Genomic DNA, 11,193 nt, shown 5'->3' with positions numbered 1-11,193 from the left:
GAGAAGGAGGGAAGGAGAAGAGAAGGAAGAGGAGAAGGAGGAGAAGGAGGAGGAGAAGGAGAAGGAGGAGGAGGAGGAGGAGGAAAATAATAATTTTCTCTGGCTTTGAAATGTAAACTGAAGAGAACATGATGGTGTTCTCTGACAGAACCCAGACCTTTCATGCTTTGACATGAGGATTATGGCGATGAAATAAATACCTATAATCATACTGCTGTACCTTTGTACCACCTTGGGGTTTATTCATTTATTCAACAAATATTGATCAACAGCCCACTACATGAAGGCAATTTCATACCTATTATCTCTAGCCATCTGGCTTTTAGAAATCAGAGGCAGGTAATGTGGGTCAGTGGCTCCTTCTCTTGTCAAGTTTACACAGTGTCCACTGACTCCTCTGGGAGAAGAGGTAGGTTCTAGTTCTGTGATGCCTGAGGGTAGAAGAAACAGAGGCAGGTCTTCCCCTCTGGGCCGCAGTGGATGTTACTGTACTATGTCTAAAATCAGACATCTCACAACCCAAGGAGAAGTTTCCTTCCAGACTAATTCTCTCCCACAAGATAAACCCCTACTTCCCCTACTAATGGGGTACATGAGAGAATGGAGAAATGAGAAAAAATATGTCTATTCTCCCTCTTGTGGGATATTTGTGGCCTAGAGAAGTATGTAGTTTAAATTCTACCCACTCACCACCCAATGTGTGAGGAAGAATACACATAGCACACAGAGTCTAACATATGGAGTGTGCTCTTTCTGAGACTGTCCTGCTTGCTATAAGTCACCAGAAGTTTGGGGGAGCTATCCTGTCTCCTCTGCAAGGAGTCTGCATCACCCTTCTACTTAGGAAGCAATTCTGACTTCCTTGGTGATATCGTCTTCCATGTGAGAGGTATCTGAGCTATATTCCAAGGGAACAACTGAGACTGCCCTAGGATCAAGGTGCATGATGTCAAGGCCGATGACATCCATCTACTCAATGGGGTCAGCTATTCTACCATGAAAAGGAGAGGGGAAGGAAGGCAGAGAGGAAAAGAGCCAGGGCCCAAGTGGACACCATTAGGAGCTGTCTCTCAAAGTCTATTTAATATCACACTTGGCTATCAATCTCTTCACTATAGACTCCCTAAATCACAGCCAAGACAGAGGGGGACTAGTCAGTACTAAGGTTGTTTGTCGCACTTCCCTGTCATAAAAGCTACATTTCAGACCCAAAAGATAAGCTAATATTCTGCTTCGATGTTAGTAGTAAAAAGCAAATAACGTTGGGCATGAGAACCAAGAAATAAGAAGGGAGCTTTAATGCTTCCATAGAGAAGCAAATATTTGCACTTATTAATATCCTGAAACCCATGTTGCCATGAATAGTTCCTTCCCCTTTTATCCCATGCCTTTTGTCTAACACAGTGATATATTGCCACCCTTTCAAAATCTTGACACAGATGACATTGAAGCAAATTATGTACCTCGGCCAGATTTCTCAGTTGAAATGGAGATAGCTGATGTGTACATTTTTCCATCTAATTAACATTCCACAGTTTGAATAGCTGTTATCATGCCCTGGGTCCCATATGAATGGATGAATAGATAAAAAGATCCATAAACAGCTTGGCTTGCACAGAATGAGATTTTTCTCCAGACAAAGACAAAATGGAATGAATCATTGTTATCTGGATGGTGGCAGTCATCAGAGACTCGTGCAAGCACATGCTCCCCTGTGTTCAGAACACAAATGTGTTGCCTAGCACCAGCAGCCATCTCAAAAGGACTTTTGTCCACTCCACATCTCTGCATTTAGCCATATAATTTTTTCCACCCAGGTCTTTGTTATGCTGTGTGATGATTTCAAAAATATGTCCCATATTTTTATACGCCTCCACTCGAGAGGTGCAGATTAATTCTTCTCCCCTTGTACTTAGTGACTCACTCTTAACAAATAGAATATGGCAGAAGTGATGGTGTGTAACTTCAGACTCTAGGTCAAAAAATGCATTGCGCTGTCTTGTGCTCTCACACTGTCTCTCTCTCTCTATCTCTCAATTTCTCTCTCCAATCAGTCACTCTGGGTAAAATCAGTTGCCATTTCATGAAGCCATGCATACAGTCCTATAGAGAGGAACCGAGGCATCCTGCCTGCCAATAGCCATGGGAGTGAGCCATTTTGAAAGTAGATCCTTCAGCTCCAGTCACGCTTTCAGATGAGACCATGGCCAACATCATGACTGCAACCTCATGAGAGACCTTGAGCCAGAACCACCCAGCTAAGCTGCTCCTGCATTCCTGATTCTCAGAAACTGTGTGATATAATAAATGTTTGTAGTTTTAAGCAGCTAAATTTTGGGGTGATCTACTGTGCAGCAATAGATAACTAATACACACTGTGACTTCTTTTGACTCTGATCGCTGTATTTATGGAAATAATTTATTTTTTCTCCCAGGTAGTCAAAGGCCAAGATGAACACTACCTCCACGGCAAGGCTCCAGAGACACTGAAAAGTGAGTGTGAGGGTCTCAGGAGGCTGGTAAGGCCTTCAACAAGCTCACCAACCCTGGCCAGGGCATGCAGTGTGAAAAGTCCTTTGGTGCTTTTAAAGCAAGCTGGACATGGAAACCTCCATAAGTGGAATAACTACAAATTAGCAGGGTGGTTAAAGGTCTCTGTTTTAAAGCTAGACAGAAATGGGTTTGATTCCAGAAATCACTGTTGATTATCTGATTAACAGTGGACAAGTTAAATAATGAATCCTTCAGTTCTTCCTCTGTAAAATGGTAGATAATACTCCTACCTTAATAGGATTACATTAAATCTAAATGAGATTTTAAAATGTAAATCTAAATCTAATCTTACATTAAATCTAAATTAAATCTTGGTACAGGGCCTGACACTTTACTCAATAAATGTTGCTGTTAATAGGGGTAGACAGGTTGCAATCACAATTTGAGAATCCCTTCCTAGCCCTGTGTAGTTCCTTCATTCCATCTCATTGTAAATTCTGGTGAGTCCTCATACTGGCAAAGCATGGCCTCCTGTGACACGTGTGGGGGTATTTTTCCTGCTTTAGTGCCTGTTCTCTGGTTTCTGTCAGCTCTGATCCTGACTCCTGGCTCCTGCCCTCACTCCCAGCCCACTCATAGTCTCTGATCATGCTCTTCCCTTGCTGGCATCTACCTACATTCACCCTTGATCTCGCCCTGGCTGGCCCCAGCTGCTCTGTGGGATCTGAAGAGGAGCCCACCACCCTACCATGACATGTTCCTATGCATCTTCAAAGGTTTCCTATCTGGTTTTGACTTTGGAAGAAAAGAGAACCTAGTCACCTCCTTTCATGCAGAGAACTGCCTATTCTGGGGAAAACCAGCTGAGGTAATTTATACACCCTGCTTAATTACTTCACAATCAGACTCCCAGCTAAGTTGCCCTAGCAACACCTAGCAACTGGCCACTGTCACCAGCTGCTTCGGTAAGAGAGTTCCTCTAACTGTTTTATAAACAGTTTTTATTTGGTGGCTTTGATGCAGAAAAGAGTAAGTTAAATAGGACTCTGAACAATATGTAACTGGTTTCATGCCATCCTTCTGCTTGGCTTTGCCTCCATTTTCCTGTGTAGGCCTAGTGGCATTTCTCCAGGGCTGGGGCAGTAATGGACACTGTTTCAGAACACATCTTTGTAGGCAGATAGACAATCTGGCTGTGTGACACTGAGAATATTATTTAACCTTGACATGCCTCAGTTTCTTTTTCTATAAAATGGGGGCGATAATATCCCCTTTACAGGGTTAACATGAGGAAGAATTAATATATTGCACAGTGCCTGGCACAAAGGCCATATTCTGGCACAAATATGCTGCCAGAAAAAAAAGGCCTGGCACAAAGGCTGCTATAATTATGAATAATCTAAAAACAGAAAACAACAGCCATCTTTCCAAATGGCACTACAGCAGAGCCAGCCAGACTGGTCATTCATGTGATCGTGAAATGTGGCGAGTCTGCCTCTGGGATTATACAAATTACACCCCTCACCCTCCTTCCTGGTGCCCTGAGCTGCCCCCACTCTTGTGTTCTATTCCCATTCTCACTACAATGTAAGAAGCTCCATGAGGACAAGAATTTTTGTCTATTTTCTTCACTACTGTATCCCAACACCTAGAACAGAGCTTGACACATAACAGGTATTCAATAAGCATTTGTTGGATGAATGGCTGTTTGCAGCATATTGTCTTATGCATAAGGTTCCCTTGGGAATTTCAAGTGCTGGGATATGGGAATCCCTGGATCCCTAGCCTTATACATCTACTAACACACCACCCAGCTGCCATGTTGTGTCTTTGCGTAAAGCCAAGACTAACCAAAACCCCAAATGTAATATCTCAGACCATCCTATGTGGCCATTTCATTGACAATTTATGATTACAAGGCGTAAACTAAAATGAAATCTAGACCTGCTGTGAACTAGAAGGCAGAACTGGAAGGAGGCATTCTCAAGACTGCCATTCTCAGTTTGTTTCTCTCTCAGACCCGGTAAATCTGTCCTAACCAGGAAGTCTAACAGGAGAGGGAGAAGAAATGTCCAAACCAAGAGGAGAGAACTTGTTTGAGGGGTGAAGAGGATGCAATTTCACATCAGGGGTGTGAAATCTAGGGCCAGAAGCAGAGCCTGCCAGCACCCGGAGTCAAGAAACCAGAATTTTAAGGAAGGCTAGAGAATCAAAGTTGTATGTTTAGAGCAAACAGGGAAGAAAGCCAGACAACAGTGCAGATAACAATGTATTCATTGCTAAAGTGATCCAGAAAGTGTGAGGCTACCTCCTACATGTTACAAAGCCCAGGCTCTGCCTCCCAAACCTAGGCCTTCTGTTATAAATCAGAAGAGTTCTATGAATGTAGAGGGAGCTAATGCCCACAACAGGGCCAACCTCTTGTGATATAGCTCATGACCTTCCAAACTTTCACTGTGGAAGCAGAGTCGAAAGGACCCCAGGGTGCTACATTAATCCCTAGGGCTGTCAGCGTCTCTGTACCACCTGAGGCTTACCTCCCCAACTTGTGCTAAGAATCACTACATAGCGGGAGAGCTCGCTCTGTTGTTCCCAGTGCCTGCTTCCCTCGAATGTGGTCTGGAAATCAGTCTCTCCCTGCTGAGGCAAAATGAAGACCCGGCCACTAGAGTTATAGCAGAGGTGGATGAGGCTGAGCCGAGTATGAAAGGCTCAGCAGCTAATGGTATCCTGGCTTTTCAGGCCCATCCTAATTTATGAAATTGTGGAACTGAGATTCAGAAGGAGACATGACTTCCATATGACACATCAAATCCATGGTCAAGGTGGGACTGGAACCCAGGACCCTTCACTCTTAGTCCTAGGCTTTGTTTCTACTGCTTCTGGACCCCACCCCCACTAATTATTCCAGCACAAAACAATGAACCCTTTGCTCTGAGTAACCAGGAATGTATTTGATACCCTTATCCTCTCATCTCCAGTCCCCCCAGGAAAACCAGTACAGTGGGTAAATCTTGAGATTAAATGTCCAAAGGGCAGATCTAGTACCCAGCACCACCTCTCACTACCTGTATGATGTAGGTAACTCACTTAACCTCTCTGACCTGTAGTAGGGATACCTGTAAAGTAGGAACAACACTAATGGCCAGACCTCATGAAATTGCTTGAAGGACTCAATAGAAAATGTGTGAAAACACTTTGTATATTCAAAAGTGATATACATGCAATTGTTATTTTCTTCCCCATGGTTTTCTGTATTTTCCAAATGTTCTACTATATTGATTTTAAAAGAGAGAAAGAACAAATTACACTTAATTTTTCAAAAGGAAAAACATTTAAGGAAACAGTCCTTTTACCTATCAAATTGGCAGAGCTTTTATTTCCTACTCTGACATTAAAGAGCGCAGTGAGATGAGCATTCTCATGCACAGCTAGTGGAAGGAAAAATTGGAACTAACTTTCTGGAAAATTACTTGGCAACAGGCATCAAGTTATTTTTAAATGTTTATGCTTCTTAACCCAGTAATTCTCAGAATGTATGTAAAGAAAATTCTTATTGATGCAGTTCAACATAATTAATAAGGCACTTGTAGAAGAATTTTTTCTTAAATATACCTAAAAACTAGAAGCAACATAAACGTCCCCAAGTGAGAAATTGAATAACTTACAGCACATCCTACAATGAAATATAATAAAACCTCTAAAAGTTAACTGTTCAAAGAATATTTAATGGAGTAAATATTCACAGTATAATGTAATAGAATATTAGACAGTATTTTTTAAAATATAGAGAAATGCACAGAGAAAAATTCATAAAAACATTAAATTAATAGTGTTGCCTTTGGATGATGAGATTATGGGGTTTTCTCTCTTCTTTATAATTATTTTGCATTTTAAAATTAATAACAATGAGCTTGTGTTCTTTTACAACCTGAATATGCTATTAAAAATAACTAGGTAAATACTTAAAGATGTATGCCTTTTGCATTCCATTTTGTTGCCTATAGTAGCATTATTTTTTCTTTATTGAAGTATAATTGACAGATAAAAATTGGATATATTAATGATATACAACCTGATGTTTTGATTTACGTATACATTATGAAATGATTACCACAATCAAGCTAATTAACATAGTCATCACCTCACATAGTTATCGTTTTGTATGTGTGGTAAGAACATTTAAGATCTATTCACTTAGCAATTTCTGAGTACACAATACATCATTACCTATAGACACCACGCCGTCTAATAGATTTCCAGAACCTATTCACCCTGTATAACTAAGACTCTGTGGCCGGGCGCAGTGGCTCACACCTGTAATCCCAGCACTTTGGGAGGCCGAGGTGGGCAGATCACAAGGTCAAGAGATAGAGACCATCCTGGCCAACATGGTGAAACCCCATCTCTACTAAAAATACAAAAATTAGCCGGGCATGGTGGCGGGCACCTGTAGTCCCAGCTATTCGGGAGGCTGAGGCAGGAGACTTGCTTGAACCCGGGAGGCAGAGGTTGCAGTGAGCCGAGATAGTGCCATACACTCCAGCCTGGCTACAGAGCGAGACTCTGTCTCAAAAAAAAAAAAAAAAAAAAGACTTTGTAACCTTTGGCCAATTTGTCCCCATTCCCTCACCACTCCCCACCCCCATTCCCTGGCAACCACCATTCTACTCTGCTTTTACAAGTTCAACTTTTTCAGATTCCACACATAAGTGAGATCATGTAGTATTTGTCTTTCTGTGCCTGGCTTATTTCCCCTAACATTATGTTCTCCAGATTCATCCATGTTGTTGCAAATGAAAGAATTTCCTTCTTTTTTATGGCTGAATAATATTCCATTGTGTGTGTGCATGTGTGTTTGTGTGTGTATACAGTCATGCGCTGCACAATGACATTTCAGTCAATGATGGACTGCATGTATTACGCTGGTGTCATAAGATTATAATGAAGCTGAAAAATCCCTATTGTCTTGTTACATTGTAGCCCTCATAATGGTGTAGTGCAGTGCATTACTCATTACTCACATGTTTGTGGTGATGCTACTATAAAGAAACCTACTGTACAGCTAGCAGTATAAAAGCATAGCATATACAATTTTGTACAGTAATACTTGATAATGATAATAAACAGCTATATTACTGGTTTATGTATTTACTATACTATTCTTTTTTTTTTTTTTTTTGAGATTGAGTTTCACTTCTGTCGCCCAGGCTAGAGTGCAATGGTGCAATCTCTGCTCACTGCAACCTCCACCTCCTGGGTTCAAGCGATTCTCCAGCCTCAGCCTCCCGAGTAGCTGGGATTACAGGAATGCCACCACCACACCCGGCTAACTTTTGTATTTTTAGTAGAGATGGGGTTTCACCATGTTGGCCAGGCTGCTCTCGAACTCCTGACCTCAGGTGATCCTCCTGCCTCAGCCTCCCAAAGTTCTGGGATTATAGCCATGAGCCACTGCACCCGGCCTATACTATACTTCTTATCATTATTTTAGAGTGTACTCCTTCTACTTATTAAAAAAAAAAAGTTAATTTTAAAACAGCCTCAGGCAAGTTTTTCAGGAGGTGTTCCAGAAGAAGGCGTTATCACAGAAGATGACACCTCTATGCGAGTTATTGTCCCTAAAGACTCTCCAGTGAGAGAAGTTGTGAAGTTGGAAGACAGTAATATTGATGACCCTGACCCTGTGCAGGCTAATGTGTGTGTTTATGTCTTCATTTTTAACAAAAACTTTAAAAGTAAAAAGAGAAAATAAAAAATTTAGAAATAGAAAAAAGCTTATAGAAGAAAATAAAGAAAATATTTTCGTACAGCTGTACAATGTGTTTGTGGTTTAAGCTAAGTTTTACAAGAGGCAATAAGTTTAAAATATTGAAAAGTATGTAAAGTTAAAACATTACAATAAGCTAAGGTTAATTTATTATTGAGGAAAGAAAAAGTCTTTTTATAAATTTGGTGTAGGCCAAGTGTCCAGTGTTTATAAAGTCTACAGTAGTGTACAGAAATGTTCTAGGCCCTCACATTCACTCACCACTCACTCACAGACTCACCCAGAGCAACTTCCAGTCCTGCAAGCTCAGTTATGGTAACTGCCCTATAAAGGTATACCATTTTTATCTTTTATACCATATTTTTATTGTACTTTTTCTATGTTTAGATACACAAATATGTACCATTGTGTTACAATTGTCTGCAGTATCCAGTATAGTCACATGCTACAGGTTTGTAGCCTAGAAGCAATAGGCTATACGGTATAGCCTGGATGTGTAGTTAGCTATACCTTCTAGGTTTATGTAAATATACTCTATGATGTCCACACAAGAAGATCACCTAACAACACATTTCCCAGAATATGTCTCCATCATTAAGTGACACATGACTGTATAACATTTTCTTTATTTATTCATCCGTTGATGGACACTTAGTTTGATTCTGTATTTTGGCTATTGTGAATAATCCTGCAACAAATATGGGAATGTGGCTATCCCTTTTACATACTGACTTCGTTTCCTTTGGATACATATCCAGAAGTGAGATTGCTGGATCATATGATAGTTGTGTTTATAATTTTTTTGAGAAAACTCCATACTGTTTTCATAATGGCTTTACCAATTTACGTTCCCACCAACAGTGTACAAAAGTTCCCTTTTCTCGGCTGGGTGTGGTGGCTCATGCCTGTAATCCCAGCACTTTGGGAGGCCGAGGTGGGTGGATTGTCTGAGGTCAGGAGTTCAAGACCAGTCTGGCCAACATGGTGAAAACTTGTCTCTACTAAAAATACAAAAAAAAAAATAGCCAGGCGTAGGGGCGTGCACCTGTAATCCCAGCTACTCAGGAGGCTGAGGCAGGGGAATTGCTTGAACAAGGGAGGTGGAGGTTGCAGTGAGCTGAGATTGTGCCACTGCACTACAGCCTGGGCAACAAAGCAAGACTCCATCTTAAAAAAAAAAAAATTTCCCTTTCCTCCATGTTCCCACCAACACTGGTTATCTTTTGTCTTTTTAGTTATAGTCTTCTAACAGGTGCAAGGTGATATCTCATTGTGGTTTTACGTATCTCTAATGATTAGTGATGCTGAGTATTTTGATATGTTGGCCATTTGCATGTCTTCTTTTAATAAATGTCTATTCAGTTCCTTTGCATATTTTTTTCCTGCCTTATTGCCCTGGCCAGAACTTCCAATACTATGTTGAATAGGAGTGGTGAGAGAGGGCATCCTTGTCTTGTGCCAGTTTTCAAAGGGAATGGTTCCAGTTTTTGCCCATTCAGTATGATATTGGCTGTGGGTTTGTCATAAATAGCTCTTATTATTTTGAGATACGTTCCATCAATACCTAGTTTTTTGAGGGTTTTTAGCATGAAGGGCTGTTGAATTTTGTCAAAGGCCTTTTCTGCATCTATTGAGATAATCATGTGGTTTTTGTCATTGGTTCTGTTTCTGTGATGGATTACGTTGATTGATTTGCATATGTTGAACCAGCCTTGCATCCCAGGGATGAAGCCAACTTGATCGTGGTGGATAAGATTTTTGATGTGCTGCTGGATTCAGTTTGCCAGTATTTTATTGAGGATTTTCCCATCGATGTTCATCAGGGATATTGGTCTAAAATTCTCTTTTTTTATTGTGTCTCTGCCAGGCTTTGGTATCAGGACGATGCTGGCCTCATAAAATGAGTAAGGGAGGATTCCCTCTTTTTCTATTTTTTGGAATACTTTCAGAAGGAATGGTACCAGCTCCTCTTTGTACCTCTGGTAGAATTCGGCTGTGAATCCGTCTGGTCCTGGACTTTTTTTGGTTGATAGCCTATTATTACCTCAATTTCAGAGCCTGTTATTGGTCTATTCAGAGATTCAACTTCCTCCTGGTTTAGTCTTGGGAGGGTGTATGTGTCCAGGAATTTATCCATTTCTTCTAGATTTTCTAGTTTATTTGCATAGAGGTGTTTATAGTATTCTCTGATGGTAGTTTGTATTTCTGTGGGATCAGTGGTGATATCCCCTTTATCATTTTTTACAGCATCTATTTGATTCTTCTTTTCTTCTTTATTAGTCTTGTTAGTGGTCTATCAATTTTGTTGACCTTTTCAATAAACCAGCTCCTGGATTCATTGATTTTTTTGAAGGGTTTTTTATGTCTCTATCACCTTCAATTCTGCTCTCATCTTAGTTACTTCTTGTCTTCTGCTAGCTTTTGAATTTGTTTGCTCTTTCTTCTCTAGTTCTTTCAATTGTGATGTTAGGGTGTCAATTTTAGATCTTTCCTGCTTTCTGTTGTGAGCATTTAGTACTATAAATTTCCCTCTACACACTGCTTTAAATGTGTCCCAGAGATTCTGATGCATTGTGTCTTTGTTCTCATTGGTTTCAAAGAACATTTTAATTTCTGCCTTCTTTTCATTATTTACCCAGTAGTCATTCAGGAGCAGGTTGTTCAGTTTCCATGTAGTTGTATGGTTTTGAGTGAGTTTCTTAATCCTGAGTTCTAATTTGATTGCACTGTGGTCTGAGAGACAGTTTGTTGTGATTTCTGTTCTTTTACATTTGCTGAGGAGTGCCTTACTTCCAATTATGTGGTCGATTTTAGAGTAAGTGTGATGTGGTGCTGAGAAGAATGTATATTCTGTTGATTTGGGGTGGAGAGTTCTGTAGATGCTGATTAAGTCTGCTTGGTGCAGAGCTGAGTTCAAGTCCTGAATATCT

The sequence above is a fragment of the Pan troglodytes genome, chromosome 9 (assembly GCF_028858775.2).
Source record: "Pan troglodytes isolate AG18354 chromosome 9, NHGRI_mPanTro3-v2.0_pri, whole genome shotgun sequence".
NCBI lineage: Eukaryota > Metazoa > Chordata > Mammalia > Primates > Hominidae > Pan > Pan troglodytes.
Note: the sequence above shows the minus strand (reverse complement) of the source record.